We start from the raw sequence: 17943 nt of genomic DNA, 5'->3' as shown, positions 1-17943 counted from the left end.
ACAGTTGTACAATGTTGTTGTACATGATTAAACAGCTGCTATTTATTTCTGGCACCTTTATTTTAGTACTGGATAAGTTGACCTGCAGTTTTTAAAAATTATTTTATATCTAAATGCATAAAACAGACATGAGATACTCATTGTAAAATTTTGCATTGTGCTTTCCTTATGTTAGGTCACTTAAATAATATCTCTGGGTCTTGAGTAATGAACAAAACTTTTCTGATAGGTACAGTATGTTTCTTATCTTATGTCCCATCTACTTTACAATGAACCATATTGTGGCAAAGTTTGGGGTTCTCAGAAATCTTTTTAGAAACAAAGGTGCTTTTCTACTTTCAAATAATCTTTAGACTGATAACAATAGTATTTTGGCATTGCTGTCTTTTTTTTCCGTCTCCAAATCCCAGGCTTATAATTCTCACATCTCTCTCATAGAGTTGGCAGTAAAATAAAATTCCATACAGCCTTTATTTTCCCACTGATACCCTCATAAAATTAGAGGTGCATTCCTATGGAAATAATTTGGCCCTGAAATATAATAAAAAACACACTTAAGAATACAGCCTGTATTTTAAGCACACATATTAAAAAGTAAAAATAAATTGTATTAAATAACATTCAAAATAATCATTAAAATTAAAGGAAAAAGCACTGGGCTCGGGTCTGAATCCAGGCTCTGCTACTTATGAGCCGTGGTATTTTGAGCAAGGCACTTACCTTCACAGAGGTAATTTTTTTTTAATTGAACTAAGAATACTTACTTCATAGAGTCATTATAAGGATTAAGGGCACAGTAATATAATATCTGATATATAATATGGGTTTAGTAAATATTGCTCAAAGTGAATAAATAACTAAAAATAAGCTATTCAAGTAAAATGCTGACACTACATTAATTGGCAGTTTGCTGCTGATAAAAACAAAACAAAACAGAAGAGTTTTTAGTTTCTGAATATGTCCATATTATCTCTGAATAAGTCTCACATTGTCCACATTTTATAACCTTTCTTGACTTTTTCCAAATTACACATGTACTACAAAACTGGTTAAAATTAAACATTTCAGAAAAACATGACAAAAATTATAAAGTTTCTCATAACTAATGGTTCCATAATCTTTGAGCCTAGATGCAAACCCAGGTCCCACTCAGGTGACTACCCATCCTGCCTTTCCTGAAGCAGTGCCAGTTTATGCCTCTCATCCTGTCATAATTATTAATAGCATGCCCTTCACTTTCAAACTATCCCCATATGGATGACAATATGTGGTCCCTCCACCCATAACTTGCCTCCCCAAAATGATGCCATGTTCTCCATCTCTCCATTCTTCTTCATTGTTAGTTACTCTTAAGAGTATTATTTGCTTGTTTTCCACAACTTATTTTAACTTTTTCTCTTATTTTAGAGATGAGATTTTTGTAGAAACCTAATTTTCCTGTCTGAAGTTAGACTGCATAATTCTGTTTTAAATGTATTTTGTATTTCCAAGAATGCATGCCAGTGAGTAAGAATAAACCAATAATAGTTTATGCTAACCTTTTTAAAGTTCCATGAAAAAGGTCACTTTGAGTTCTGCTCTGCACAACTCATTCAAGTGAGCATAGATGTAGAAGTAAACATTGTTCACAAAAATGGAGTAGAAATCTCACTTGTTGGGAATCCAAATTTTGGCATTTGAGATCATTAGAACAGGATCTAAATTGAAGCTTGCCATTGCTTAAGAAGTCATTTCTTCATAACAACGAAAATTAATGTTTTAAATAAGATTTTTAGGGCTAAATGCTTGCAAGATCAAACTGCATGCTACAAAAGGGTTATAAAGAAAAATATGTGATTTAGCACAACTTGACTTACAGCGTGAGCTTGGAAATTATTTGATTGTCTTATCTCTCAGTCTACCTCTAATTCAGGTTATTCCTTAAATTGGCAGGTCTGCTGAGATGTTAAGGCAAACCCCATGGATGAGCTCCTCAACACCTATATCCAACTTACAACTCCCTCGCAACCCAGATACTTTCCCAGCCTGCTATGCAGCCAGTAATGCTCAGGTCCCAGCCAAGTCCCTGGAGGGTGGAGGGAGGGAGGAAGAAAGGAAGGGCACAGGGTCTTTTAAGAAGCTTTGCTTTCCTAGTAAAGGAAACAGATACAGCTGCCGCTGCCTGTTCCCCACCTTGAACATTGGGAGCTGCAACCACCATATCACAAACGTGATGGGGAGGCCAGGAGGGCGGCAGAGACTCCAGCTCTGATAACGGTGAGCAGTTAAACCAGCACAGCACTGCCTCACACCAGACTTCTTGCTACAGGAGAAAAGGAAACCCTTATTTGTTTAAGCTCCTGTGAGCTGGATTTTCTGTTACTTGGGGCCAAATGCATTCCTAACATAATGGCAGTGGCATAGGGGGTTCGAGATAAGCCTACTTTACTTTAAATGGATGTTTTGCATCCGTATAAGAAGTGATGCTGTTGTTTTTAAAGCAGTGAAATAAGAAACCATTTCCCCTGAATCAATTTAGCCTTTTTATTTTAATCTGGCCTCCACTGTTTTATTTTGAAGTAAGTATTCTCAGATCATAAGGCCCAGCTATATTCAAATATAAATGTTAAACCTATTCCGCATATAGTTTTTTTATTATTAACCACCCTCCCATGGAGACCCTCAATTCCAGCTTTACCACACACGGACCCGATGAACTTGGACTTGGACTTCTATGGCCTTAGTTTTCTCATCTGTAAAGTAGGGGGAAAATAGAGTACATCTCTAACAGATTATTTATCCCCAATTGTGATAAATAGCTGAGATGTACAATGTTTAAAACAGTGCATGGAACAATGAGCAGTCAATAAATACTAGGCATTATTACAGGTATTTAAAAGTTGATTCAACTTTTATATACAGATACATATACATTATGTATGTGTATGCATATATATAAGTATGTGCACATACAATAGTGTTTTACTTTGTTTGATCCTCCAGTCCTTCAGATGCCTCAAATGTAAACCCAGAGAAGCCCCCACTGAATACATTGTCCTTAATCTCTTTTGCCTCTGTGTTTTTTTTTTTTTTAAGTTCTGCGTCTAAGCTCAGTTGGTTAAGTTTTATGTAATGGAACTCTAAAAACCATTTACTCTTATTTCCATGAAAACTTGAAAGACTATGGATACTGCTTTAAAAGCCTTGAGCTAGCCTTGAGCATCAGCTAGTACTATTTCTCCATACCACCAATTAGGAAGCATATGTTTTGGTTTTTGTTTGGCTGGCTTTTGTTGTTTGTCTTAATCTTTTCCTTTCTTGCAACATTGTGGTTGTAAGCTCTGTTTCTCACTGTCTTCGCCGGGACCCTGGGAAACCTCTCCCATTTCTCTCTTTCAGGCATGAACTGTTCTCTTGTCCCCATTAGGCAGCTGCTCTTCTGGATAATTTATATATTGCTGCTTGAACTTTAAAGTCATCTCAGAATACATGTATTTGACAAGTGAGTCACTTCTAAGGTTGGCACTTTTCCATTTCTTTAGTGAAAGAGGTCTGTCTTTCCCCCTTTGTAACTGCTTCCCAAACAACCAGCAGCCGTCATCCCCTCTCCTTACCACGTGCCACTCCTGTTTCCCGCTCCAGTGTCTCAGGCTCATGAAGCCTGTGGTTTCTGCCCAGCACAGCTCCTTCCTCACATCCCAGCATGCAGAATCCTGACTGCTCCCTCTGCATGATCGCTATCTTCCAAATTGCCTTCCCGAGCTGTAGCTGCCACCACTCTTCTGCCACGGCCAGTATCAGGTCTAAAAGAACTGTCCCCTTGCTGGCTTCCCTATCTCCCACATTAAAAAGTTGTCATCGTCACATTTTACTTGTCAGCAACATGATGCATGAATCAGATATTTCCTTTTACTCTTTCATCTTTGCCACACATATGAATTAGTGTCTAATGACACAGAGGCAAAAAGTTAATGGAAATTTAATTGAAAAAAAACACCATCCCAGCAGGAATTGAACCTGATGGCCTTAACACAGGAGGCAGATATTTCATCCAGTAGGCTTTGGAGTTTGGTTTAGCATCCTTGGATGTAAATGGTATCGCTTTGGTAAACAGATCATTCCCACGTTTTTCCAGTATTACTTTGGTCAACAGAAAGAAGAAAGGAGTAGATTCCAATTTAAATGTCAGGCTATCCACCTTAAGGATTCCAAACAGGGGAGTTATAATGAAAATAGGATTTAGTTTCCTGTAAATGTTTGAGTTCTACAGCCCTAATATATAGAAATAATGAATATTTATACACCTAAAACACACCTTTCCGTTAGAGCAGCATTTAGCCACTTATGCCCAAAAGAACTCCAGGAGAAATTTTTCAAGGATTATACGTCTCGCCTCAAATTTTTCTAGAGGAAATAACATTATCTGAATACTTTTGTTCCCTCGCTTTCATATTTTTCTTCTAAGTCATATGAAGAAATGGACAAGGTATACAGTTTTGGTGATTCAACAGGAATGGAGTCCTGCAGGAATTAATCAAGCTATCGTTACATGTTTTTATTTTAAAAATAAATTGATGAAGCTTAACAAATGTGTTATATCCAGATTAGCCTAGAGCTTTCACCCAGTCTGCAATACTCAGGAGAGGTGAGGATTCCCAAGGAGGCTGAGAACAAGTGTGCATCCTCAGCCCTCTGATGGCTTTCAGCATTCTACAGCATTTTGTTACTTCCTTGGGCCTGGTTAAGTGGCTCTGTGCATCCCAACATGTAATGCACTATATTAATCCTCAAATGATTGAAAAGAATTGTACATGATTCACAGAAAGAAACCACAGATTAAAGCACTACATATAACACCAGCCTAAGCAAACAATGAGAAAATGGCAGAGCCAACACATCCCTCACACCAGGATGAGATCTTCACCATCCACATCACAAGGCAAAAACATTTCAGATTTCACTACCAAAAAGCCAACAAATAAAAAAAAATCCTCAGAATTACTTAAAATAAAAAATGTATTTACAATAACGGCTTACACTCATGATCACTAATGGTGAGCCTTGCACTGCCAGATATTAGTAAGTGATGGTATGAAATCTTCATGAGGCACAAGACATTCAAAGAAAAATGTGCAGAAGTAGAAAGCAAATGTTTACAAGGTTTCTAATTAGGTTTAAAGTTATGTGAAATCCAATCAGGGTTTATAAAACTCTACTAAGTTTAATGATAAATATTTAAAAGCTTCTTTTTTGTGAAAGCAAAATGGTTTTCTGAATTGCTGATATGTAAAAATTATGTTTCTGGAATTTTTTTATCTTTACTTCATCCATTTTAAATTTCTGTTGAGAGACTATGCTCAAAAAAGTTTATAAATCTGTTCTGGTGAGGATGTGGTAGTAGTATTTGTTTTTGGTTTTTTTTTCAGATATCTAGCTCTTTTCATTCTTTCTAGTGAGTTTTCTAAGAACTCAGTGATGTATTTATTCACGTCTTCAGTTCTAAATGTAAACCCCTTACTTTCTTTATAGCCTACTCATTCGGCTTAGGCATTAACAGCCTAACTAGAATCAGGCATCAGATCCATTATTGGCTAGCTGGGTGACTTTAGACAAGTTATTAATCTCTCTGAACCTCAGTTTCTCCATCTGCAAGATAGAAATAACAATACCCATTTCACAGTTTGAAACAAAGCTATGTAAAGCACTTAACACAATGCTTGGGCACATGGTGGGAGTCCATTAAATGTTAGCTCTGATTGTTGTTATTGCTCTCATCCCCCTTACAGGTAATCACTGTTCCAGCTTCAGTGACCGACTCATGGTCTCCTTACCTGCTTCTGAATAGCTTTCCTACCTGCTCTACATGGTCAAATGTTATCTGTGCTTTTCTGTCCATTTTAAATACTACCTGCTACATTATGGCTTCACTAACATGGCCCAGCCAAAAAACTTTCTCTCTCCTCCACATCAAATAATACTGTATCTGCTTCTCTCTTGTGGAGCTTATACTTGTCCATCTTGTATATAACATATCTGACACACATTTGAATCATTTATATGTATATCACACTCCTTCGTAGAGAATGAGTTTCTTGAGGATGGGGTCATTTCCTACTCATAGCTGTCCTTCCCAAAGCATTCAACACTGAGCTTTGCTCTTAGTGACAATCAATAAATAGGAGTTGGATTTATTTAATTAATTATTTTGCCCTCTCAGTGCAAAATATCTGCTTGAAGGTAGTCCAGGCAATGAGAAGGCTCATCATGCAGTAAATATTTCAGTCTTCATGTCTCCAATACCTGTCACATGCTGTAGTTAATAAAGTGATACAAAATTTGTCTAGACATGAATGTGAACCTTGCCTTCCCTCTCCACTCCCTGCTGTTAACTCAACGTCGCTGGGGAAGTCAGTAACTATTGCAGGCATTACAGCTCTTGGTGGTGAAACCGAGGGAGAAGCTGAGGCATAAGAGCCACTGAGTTACTCAAGCATCAAGACTGAGGCCAGGAAACAACAGGAAGATGTACGCGAGGGGCAATGGGCTGGTTAAGGGCTGGGGAGGTGCAGCAGGAGGGGCTGTGTAAGAGCTACTACCCCAGAGGAGGCCCGGCTACTTCCAAACACACCGCCCCGAGCGGAAAACCAGAGGGAGAAATACTTGGCTTTTCCCTTTGTCCTGCATCCCTGTGACTCTCACTGGCCAAGCCCAGATATAAGGCACTTGGCAGAGTGTCTGGGAATGCAGTCTATAGGGGTCAACTCCACGTGATACGAAACAGAGCAGGAGAAATGAGAAAGGCATCCGAGGGCAGAACGACAACTAACCAGCCCAGATGGTCTCGGCGCCAGCGTCAAAGACGACTTTTCCAGACCAGGGTCTCTCTCGACCTGTGACTTCTTTGAGGTTCCTGATCCCAGCTGCTGCCATCACACCCTTGCCATAAAATATTGATGCTTCGGAATAACTAAGAGGAAAGCTGCTGACTGTTTTTGAAATGGTCTGATAAAATGGTGTTTAGAAGTAAAAACGCTGTCATGTAACACTCAGTTATACACTCAGTTCCAGAATCTCACCTCGCTGCTTTCTTCCATGTGTTATACTTGCTTATAACTAGGGCTTTCCTGGTGCAGTGCATCCCAGAATAGAACACTAACTGTGTTTTTCCAGAAGGATATTGACCTCATTTACTCAAACGATGTCCCATTCCCATGTAAACTACTAATTTAACATTAACAATAAACCCATCTTCCAAGGATAGGCTGATCCTTCCAACAAAAACATAAAATCCATCCGTGTGCTTTCCTGTGAAGGAAGACGAGGAAGCTGCAAGCTTTCCGTTCACTTTTCCTTTTATTTCACAATGGCATTCATTGACTTACAGCTGGCATTTGTGAAAAACCAGTAAAATGACATCACATGCATATTTAATTTGTACAAACTCAACTATATCCATCTGGGGTGTGGGGGAGTAGAGGTGGGTGATGCACCCAGCGTAGGGGTCACGAGATAGAAGGAAGAGAGGGGAAATTTTCTAATAAGATGACAATTTTACCTATCATTTCTCTCGGTGAGCAAATACCCTGGAGTGAGCAGGAGATGAGAGATATGAATCTCCTCTGCCTAAAATCAATCTTTGCTCCTGCTTATCTCTCACAGCCTCTTGCCAAGATGATAATGTTCAAAGATTTGGCACTGAAAAATTAAATGTTGCTTACACAGTCTTAACTGAACATGTAATGTTGTATATATACTATACATACCAATGCTGTAAACCAGGTTTACTACATGAAATGGGCAAATTGGGACTTTTTAAGGGTGACTTTCTTAAGAATATAATAGCTCTCACCTTCCACACTGACCTAACCCTTCCATATATGTGGGATTCCAGCACGTACACGCCGGGATGGAAAATTCAGTCGAGAGGTCGGCGACTGTGCAGGAACAGGGGGAAGGGAGGTTTGCAGCCCACCAGGATGAGAGCATGAGACTAAGCATCAAAAAGCAAGGCTGGGGCACTGAAGGGGGCGCACTGCTGAAAATCTGTATAGCTGCAGGATTTATCTTCACAGGCTGACCCCGGGATACCCCAGTACCATTTTGAGATTCACCCCATGGTTGAGGCACTTGCTTCCCTCTGCCTCAGCTATTCATCTCATGAAATGGGAGGGAAATATCTTTTTCTACTTACTGTCACAAAACAGTGATTAGATCTATTTACTAGGTAATACATTCTCCCAAGCAAAACTGTCTAACAGTCTGGAGAATCTAAGGAGAAAGCCCCAAATTTTGTTTGGAATAAACCCATTCTGGTTCTGTTCACCTCCAAAATGGCTGAACATTGAGATTTTGGGACAGTTATGGTGTGACTGTCCTCTGCACAACACACACCACACCTAGGCCCTCACTTAATCCGAGATAACAGGAGAAAATTTTTTCCCAACCTTAATCCAAATCCATCTGGCTTCATTGGAATTGCTTCAGCTTCCTAATCTCAGCCATGTAATATCCCACATGCATGACCCACCAATGACAGAAGCCAGGAAAGTATCATGTGAGATAGGAGCTCCTGCCATCTGAGAAGCTGCATTAGCAATAAGCCTCCCTGAGCTCACCCTGCCCTGAACTCTGGGCCCCCTGCTGCACCCCACAGCCCAGCTCTCTCTAACATGCCAGGTTAACACTGAGAAGGAACTTAAACCACAAAGGACCAAAAAGCAAATATTTTTGCCCAAAGCTAATGTAGCAAATTACATGCAAGACCTAAACTCCAAGAGCCTTTTAAATGGTGCACGTCTGCACAAACACACAGCCTCCAGTCTGCCAAGACTTAAAAAACTAAATTAAATCTAAGTCAAGTCCCACTGTGGGATTTATAGAACCAGTTAAAAGACCAGGGTTCTGGTCTTGGCAGGACTGCTGGCTTACCTCGTCCCCAAGTAACTAATTTCTCTCGCTGGGCTTCTGTTTCTCTGCCTATGAAGCCGACAGTCCATCCTGAGTGCATAGAACGGTGAGATAAGAGTGTGGCAGGGCGCTCAGAGCCCCATGCAAGAAAGGTGTTGATGCATGACCAGAAACTCAAACAGAATGATGCCAAGGGCTCTGCTGCCCTGCCTGGGCTGCTGTGGATGACAGCTGTCTGTGACATGCAAAAGGGCACAGTAGGGGTCAGGGCCTCTTTCCACCTGGAGCAGGGCTTTATCCAAATGGAGGAAACAGCCTTGTCTTGGCACATGGTGCCATCTGCCTACAGGCCTGGAAAGCTCACTTGCTCAGAGAGGGTGACTTTCTCTAATTCCCTTAAAGATATTCAATAGGTCAAAGCCCTAACCAGGAATGGAGCAAGTATCAGAGCTACTGCCATTTTCAAAGAGCCAGATAACAAACGGAGCTTCTTTGGTGAGAGTCATATTCACAAGGCACTGACTGTGTGGTCAGCAGGCTGGAAACACGCAGACATACTGGTCTGAGCGCCACCTGTGCACCTTGGCCACATGACCAAGCACTCGGCCAGATTCCCCAAGTCCTGTTCCTTCACTTGTAGCTGCAGCCCCAGGAAGTAATGCAGATGGAACCAAATAGGCTCATTCGGAGGAAATAACTGCAGTAGGGAAAGCAGCCATGGGGGTGTTGCATAAGAAAGCCTGGACATGACTCGACTGCTTCTGGCTTTGTTTTGCTCACACACTCAGTCGGACACCAGACTGCAGTGGTGGTTACTTTCTGAGCACTGGGGAAAATGCATTTCTTAGGGCAGTATGTGCTATCAGTTCTGCATCATTTTCATCCCTGACTTTCTTTATGCTGAGATTTCAAACTATTATTTCAACGAAGCATTTTCGTCCTTGTCTACCAGTCGAGAAATGAGTTACTGTCAATGATTGATCACACGTTATTACAGATCCTGTGGCTTCAGATGTTACCCTGAAAAATCAGACTGTCCTCCAGTGCCTGGGAGGACACCCCAGAGAAGATGGTCACCCAGAGAAGGCCCAGTGGGCTAATCCAGATTCAAGTTCCGAATCCACAGTACACGCCGGCCAGGTACACACGGCCATCCAAGCCAGCCTGAAGATTTATCAACAAACTGTTTTTGAAAATTTCCATGGATTCTGACTGTTTCTGAGCTGGGGAGAATGAGGAGGAACAGGAAGAGACAGAGGAAGGGTGGGTATTCCTCCTTCCCTGACATAAACCATTATCGGGAAATCAGTATACAGAATCATACCTCTGCCAATGAGTCATTTTTGTCAACTCTATTCTTTTCGGTAGTTTCCTAATTTCCTACAACAAATGAGTGGCTTCTAATAAGCAAGAATCAGGAAAAGTACCTTCATTATCTAGATGTATTTGATTCCTAAGTTCTGACCAGTAAGTGTTTGGACAGCGAGTTTGGAGAGGAAGAAATCCATTTGGCTTCTGAGTTTCAAAAAAGAACAAGAATTGAGATTTCAGAAAGTGATGGATTTATCTGAATCTATTTGCTTCCTGAGTCCTCAGAGGGAAAATTTGCATGGCTAGAGGTCAAACAGCAAGAGATGCCTAGATGGAACTTTTAATAAACAACCCTTATCTCCCCTTTCTACACATGAGCACCAAAATTATACCCTGATGGACAATTTTGCAATGACTGTCTCTTGAAAAATTTTATACCACAGTACTTTTATATGAACAAACTTCACACTCATTTTGGGTGCTTCTAAAGTAAGGAAGTTTCCAGAGTAAGTAAAAAAGGAAAGAAATTGGAGACAACATAGGTAAGGTAGGTTTCTTTGTTAAATTCACACAATGGAAATACTTGAGCAAGGATTATGTTTCAGTGTGAGTCTGTGTTCTCTCAACTGCTCTGTCAGAGAGCTAAGGATCTGAGATCAATAGGCAAAAAGTATTAGGCAAATTGGAAGTGTGATTTCTTGGCCTCAGCCCACAAAGTCTTCACTTGTGTTTTAGACAAATTAAATCAGAGAAAAAAAAAAAAACATAAGTCCTGGCCAAACCCTTGACTGTTGCAGACCTTCTGTGCCACAGAAGTATAGCTCACCAAAGAACTAGAACTTCACCCTACAAACAATACTGAAAAGGAAAAATCATACTTGCCCAATGAACACACTAGTGCTAATATACCTCAAGAAAAGATGTACCCGGAGAACCAAAATGTGTTATATAGAAGGAGGAAGGTGAGATCAGACTTCTGGGAGAATTTTTACCCTTTCTTTAATACCTTCCAAATAAACTGGAACTTGTCTCCTGCTTGGATTCATCTAATATTCCCTGATATATTTCACAGATCTGAGTTACATTTGGAAACATGACTCAGGGACACCGTGGCTTTGACCCATACGTGGGGCTCATGCAGCTCGTCCCAGTCTCCCACAGCATCCGTGTCATTCACTCACAGTGTCCTTTGCTAGTGCCGCCCACTTGCCTCCCAGCAAAGGGCCACATTACTCAGCACACAGTGATCCCTGACTCAATTGACGTGGGAGGAGACCGTCATCAAACCCAGTGTGAGTCTAGGAGAGAAAGTTCCCAACTGGCCTATGAAGACTATTGGGACTTGCCAAACAGCTCCACCTCACAGGGTTAATTCCCTCTTCTTCTCTTATTGTGCTTAAATGTGGCATAATTTGCAACTTGATAAAAAATACTGGCTTACTTCCAGTGACCTGGGCTCAGCACTCCATATTCCAAATAAACGATCTCAGTAGAAATGCTTGCTAAGTGAGTAAGACGCAAGAAAGAAAGGAGGGATGTAGGGAACATGGGCAGGGCCCAACAGCAACTCACGCTGAAACACACAAACTCCTCTGAAATTCTAATTTTAAAATAAGAGTAGTCCCATTTATTGGAACCTAGTATTTATCTTCATAACAACCCCAAAGAAAGGCATTGTTATTCCTATTTAACAGATAAGAAAACCAAGAGTGAAAGTTGGAGAAAGCTGTCCAAGATCTCCCATCCAGGAAAGGATGGAGCTGAGTTTCTAACCTAAGTTGGATCTCTGCTCTCTCAACCTCTAAAATCTATCAGAAAAACTAACCAAAGGGTGTTTAATGAAATAAGTTTGTACAGAACACAAAGAGAAACTAAAGAACTTTGGAGAATGGTTTGTTCCAAGATCTTCTAAGTTAGTTACCTTAACATGTCATGTTATCCATGCTATTCTTACCAACCTAATTCAACTTGACCTTCCTTTATAGAGAAGCATTGAGAAAAAAAGTAATGTTCTGCTTTCTTCTTAAATAATCTCCTTCCAGGGTCCCTTCTTCTTCTTCCTCTGAGCTCAGCCCTGTGTTCTCCCAATACCTCATCAGCTCAAGACTGCCTCCAGCTCTGTATTGGTGTCCTCACCCAGCAGGCTCTCCTCCCAGTGCCCAGAATCCCTCCCAACCCCCAAACAGGTCCATCAAACCTTGTGCTTAGCTACATAAAAGCTGTGTCATCAGCAACTGAGACTTGAGCCTCTCAAGCCGTCCCTTTAAATCAGCCCCACCTGCTCTCAGTCCTGACCTCCTGAATCACAAAACCCAACTAGAGAAGGGTGCACAACCCCCAGGCCTGGCCCACCACAGCCTCACACCATCCAAATACAGGGTGGCCCTGGCAGATAATCCCGCTATTTGTCTCTCATCCACCCCCTCGCTCCTTTCCCCGTTATAACCAGTACATATTTCCTTGTCTTATGACTCCAGTCCTGGCCAAATGCCCACCTCCTTCTTCACGGAGCAGCTGGAGAACCTCTAGAGGCAGCTTTCCCTGGGAGCCCCCTTTCACCTGCCATACATCCCTTTCTCCTGCCTCTTCCCCTCCCTCTTTTCCTAAGAAAGACCTATTCCCTGTCACCGCTCTGCAAAGCCGGCCCCGCGCATCTCCTCCCCACTCAGAAGTCTGGAAGTACTCATTTGTACCTCTTATATGACTGTTAAGGGACAGTTGCCAAGTATCTCTTTTTTAATATTTTAAGTTGCACAAACAACAGCCTGAGTTATCTTTTTTCCTGCACATGTCCTGTCTACCCAACCAGATTGGGTGTCCTCCAGTACTCTGTCCTTTCCCACCTGCTCGTTTCCCTCTCTAACGACTCCCTCGGAGAGAGCTCATCCTCTTGCAAAACGCCACCTATGCTGCACATGTTCCTGCCACTCAGCCCCTGCTCAGGCCGCCCCTGGCCTCGGGTCCTTTCCCCTTGTCCTTACCAAGCTAACTTCACACTCTTCTCTCAAGGCCGCATCAAACTCCCAGGAAGCCTTCTCCAGCAAACACATGTCCACGATTACCTATTCTTCCTCTGACTTCCTACAGCACTCCTGTCTATACAAACATTCTAATACTTATGTATATTCAGATTTATTGTGTCTATGAGTATGTGTACCATTTGTTCTCCTGAATAGACTGGCAGCTTCCTGAGGACAGTAACCAGGTCTTTGGTTTTGTATTCCCCATAGTATCAAGCACAGTGTTATGTATTCTGAGGATGCTTATGCATTACCTCCTACCTGCATGCATCCTACATTTTGACAATTAAAACATACCTCAGATTTTTTGTTCCAAGTATGGCACAGTAACATAAAGCTATAGTAGGCCTAAACTGAGCAAAACCTGGAACCAAAACAAAATCTAAACCCTGGCAATGAGGGGGTTTATATGCTTAATAATCTCCTTTCACAGGACATGAAATTTGATGACGGTGTAGACAGTGCCCAACTTCACAGGGGTGTCCTGTTTAGTTATCTGAGCCCAGAAATACCACACCTTGTGAGTCTGTCTGAATCAAGAATTCAGACCTCGCTTGCTCAAATGGAAAGTTGCATGTGGTCAAGAAAAGCTGGCTGATGAAAGCCAGTGTGTTCAGCTTCTTTTCAAATCAGCAACTGTAACTGCCACTAGCATTTAATATGGAACCAGTCACACCTGTGTTCTGGGGCCAAGAACAGTGGCCAGCTCCGCACCTTCTGAAACCCAGGTGGCTGACATCCAAGGCAAACAAGACTGAGCAGACGAAGCACAGCAATGGGAACCCAGCAGCTGCCATCATAATCCAGGGAGCTTCCCCACAATTCAGCTGGGCAGGGTGTCACCTGCAGCGTGTCAGGTTAGGGGTGGATTCAGCCTTCCCCCCTGGGGAGTTGGGTCTCCACTAATGGAAAATGTGAAGACATTCTCTTGTCTCTTCCTGGTCTGAAAATGTTGTTAGCTCCTCTAGGTAACAGAGCTCGGCTGCATCTTAGAAGTGAGGTGTGGTAATCTACACAGAAGACCCACCCTCGCAGACACAGTCTATACACAATGACAACAAAAAGCCAGCAGCCAACATTCCCAGGCTCTTTCATTGTGAATGACACTTATAGGAGCTGGTATCCACTTAGAATGTTCCATAAAGCCCTCAGGATAACATTCTAGCAAGGCAGCAGATCACTGTCCATCAGTTCAAAAGCCAGTCAGAGTGAAAATTGAGGGTAAACTTGAGGTACCACAGATTCAGCAGTTTCTAAATTTTGTTACAGTTTTTTACCAGGTCTGGCAATAGCAACTGAGAGAAAGGAAAGAAAAAATATAGCGCACTTTTCAAAAGTACATCCCCAGCCCATGTGCACTGGGGTTGTTGACATCAGAAAGCACCTATATTCATTTCCTATGAAGCCAGCGTCCTCTACAGGACCCTCCCTGAGGCATGAGAACAGAGCCACCTGGGTTTAGGGCAGCTTAGTCTTAGTCTTGAGAGTCCAGAACTTCAGTTCATGTATTCATTCAACCAATATTTCTCAAGCACTTACTATGTGTCAGGCATGCATTTGAAAATCTGGAATACAGCAATCATTTATGTAGGGTAAGTCTCTGCCCTCCTGAACCTTAGTTTCTGTCAGGGGATAGGCACTTAACGAACACACAAGTAAACAGGTAGACTGGTAATAGGTGATAGGTGCTTTAGGGAAAGCAAGGTGGATAAACACGACAGGAATCAGCCAAGGTGGGGGGGATGTAGATCGTGTTGGGTGGTCAGGGAAGGCCTCATGGAAGAGGTGACATTTCAGAAGTGAAAGAGCAGCCATGCAGAATTGTAGGGAGAGATTTTCAGGAAAAGGGATCAGAAAGGGCGAAGACCCTGAGGCTGCACCAGTATTGGTGTGTTTGCAGCAGAGCAAGGGGCCAGGGGGCTGCAAGAGAATGAGGAAGCCAGGAGAGGAAGGAACAAAGAAAGACAGAAGAGACGGTGGGAAGCCAGCTCCTGTACGACCTTGCAGCACAGTTTAAGGACTCTGGTTTTGACTCAGCATCTCAATCAGGGCCCAGTCAGGAGACAGAAGTCACAAGAGCTATTTCAACAGAGCTAATTTACTATTTTAAAAAATTAACTAGGGCTAAAGTCATTAACCAGGTGACCAAAAGGGTAAAAGAGGTACCAACTGTGGAAGTTGTGTCCATCCCTTGGCCAGGGAGATGAAGGGCGAATTATTAACATGTAGAAGCTCAGAAGAGGGTCCCATGGGGCAAGAGGCCAGCGCACTGAAGAGGCAATGGCAGCTGGTTCCAGTGTCCCTGAGAAAGCGCAGTGAGATTGGTTCTTGAGTGCGGGAGAAGTTGCAAAGTGGATTTCACTGCGGTGACAGGAAAGAACCGCCACTACCAGGGTGAAGCAGTGAGGCTGGGGTGCCACTCACAGGGGCCAGGAACTGACAGGAGACCCACAGAAAACAAACCAGGAAGGAGCAAGTCCCTTGTCCCTTCTCCAGGCACACAGGCCCCTCTGGCACCCAGACGCGCTGAGCCAAGCAGGGAGGCAGCTGACGAAAGTGGTTTTCAGGGGCCCAGCCCCAGCAACAAAAGATGGAGTTTACAAGGAGGGCTTGGAGTGGAGAGGTAATGACTTAATAAATGACACCGTCTGAATGAGACAGGAAGGCACCAAAGGATTTTGAGCAAGGGAGTGACATAAACTGACTCATTCTGACAGTCTTGTTGAGAAGGGAGAGTAGGAGGCTGCGACAAGCGGGGGTGGGAAGAGGAGGTTGGATTCTGGATATTGTCAGTCCCACCGGATTCTCTGATGACTTGCATGTGGGCTGGAAAAGAGAGAGAGGACTCAAGGGTGACTCCCACATTTTGGTCTGAGTAACTAAATGGAGACAAATTCATGGAGGGGGCGGAAGACTGAGCAGAAGGTCGTTATGAAAAGGGAAGACAGTCTGGGGAACGTTAGGTTTGAGAGGCCTGTTCAAAATCCAAGTGATGATGCTGGCAGGCAAGTGGATACCACATCTGGGGTTCAGGAGAGGGTCAAGGTTACATGAAATACCTGTGTATAGATGGGTCTTAAAGCCAGTAATTAGATGAGATCACTGGTGATATGCCAACATGGCTCAGAACGCACAACTGCTAGGGCTAAGAATTAGGGGCAGAAGGACTGAGGCTTGATTGCAGCTCTCCCACGGCCGGATAGCCCCAGGCAGTTCTTCACCACACAAACCTTGATTCTTTCACCTGCAAGTGAGGATGACCGTACTCATACTGACTGCATTGGTCCCACGTGAGGGTTAAATGCCGTAAGTAGGTGAGGCCCTTACACCAGTGCCTGACCCGTGTTCTCAGCCATCCACACCCCTAAGAATGGGGTAGCAGTCAAGTTGTTCCCCGCAGTGAGAAAACTAGGACAAAGGAAGTGAAGAGGAGAAACTGAGCGCCTTCTGAGGTGTACAGGGACCAAAGTGGAGGAATCATTCCTCTTACCTGAAATAACTGGCCAGTAACAGAAGCCACACAACCATCAGCTTGCACAGAAAGAAAAGACAGGATGCTTTTTAAAACAATCAGCAGTTCTTTAAAATGCCAAAAGTGAGTTTGCAGAGCAAGACCGAGTACAGAAACAGAATCAGTGCTGCGGGGTGAATTACTGAGACGTCAGCGGTGCCGGTCGTGAGCGGGCTGAGCTGTGGATGAGTCAGGAGGAGGGTCGCGTCACGACCGCTCAGCCCCCGCACACAGTCACCACGCGCTCCAAGTCCGCCCGGGGAAGGGAGCCCCAGCCTCCCTTAATTGTTCACCTCTCATTAAGCGTTTTCACATGAGGCAGGCGCTCCTTTCCAGGAGCTCAGTTGTTGGTTACATAAGGCTCGACTGCATTCCTGGCCTGAGAACTGAGAGCAGCTGTCTGCACAGGGCACTCTGTTCCTAGGGGGCAGGTCAGTTCGGGAAAGCAAACCACACAACACAAAGCTGAGCAAATCCAGTAGCAGAGCCTAAGAGGCTGCTGTCTTCAGAGCCTGCTCTCCTGAAACGTAAAGCACAATGCTTGCTGGCCCTCCAGTGTGAAATCAGAGAGCCTCCACTGGTCAATATGAAGGACCCTTTGACCAAGTCTCTCCATGGTTACCTCGTTTGGTATCAAAAGTTTTTCTCGTTGTTCTGCTCACAGCAGCCTTTTCCCACATAAGTTCCCAACACTTGCACAATGTAAAAAACTTGACTGTCCGGAGGCTGTATTCCAGACAGCTGTTCCTGGAGGCTAGGAGGGATCCATCTGGGAGTGTGATTCGCAGCCCCAGCTGCAACGGGATTCTCCAGGGGACACACTAACAGTGCTGATGCCAAGGCTCTACCCAAGCCAAATGTTTTGGGCTGCGTTGTGTCCCCCCCAAATTCCTGTGTTGAAGTCCTAACCCCAATACCTCAAAATGGGATTGTATTTGGAGATAGGGTCTTAAAGACATAATTACGGTAAAATGAGGTCATAAGGATTGGGACTTAACCCAATATGAGTGGTGTCCTTATAAGAAGAGTAGATTAGGATGCAAATGCAGAGCGACAACCACATGAGGACACAGGGAGAAGACAGCCATCTACAAACCAAGGAGAGGGCTGCAGGAGAAACCAGCTCAGCCCACTCCTGGATCTCGGACTTCCAGCCTCCAGAAACGGGAAACAATAAATCTCTGCTGTGTAAGCAACCCAGCCTCTTGTCCTTTG

At 43.2% G+C, this 17943-nt stretch overlaps 1 long non-coding RNA gene across 1 annotated transcript in view; it reads right to left on the bottom strand.

The window, feature by feature from the left end:
• Window positions 1-17741, bottom strand: part of LOC140846827 (uncharacterized) — a 70334-nt gene extending 52593 nt beyond the window's left edge. The window contains exon 1 of the long non-coding RNA XR_012126269.1: window positions 16708-17741. This is a non-coding gene — a long non-coding RNA (uncharacterized lncRNA). The remainder of the gene's footprint in view (window positions 1-16707) is intronic.
• Window positions 17742-17943: the final 202 nt, after the last annotated feature.

The sequence above is a fragment of the Manis javanica genome, chromosome 16 (assembly GCF_040802235.1).
Source record: "Manis javanica isolate MJ-LG chromosome 16, MJ_LKY, whole genome shotgun sequence".
Classification (NCBI taxonomy): domain Eukaryota; kingdom Metazoa; phylum Chordata; class Mammalia; order Pholidota; family Manidae; genus Manis; species Manis javanica.
The sequence above is the reverse complement of the archived record's forward strand: the minus strand, read 5'-3'. Positions and strand labels throughout refer to the sequence as shown.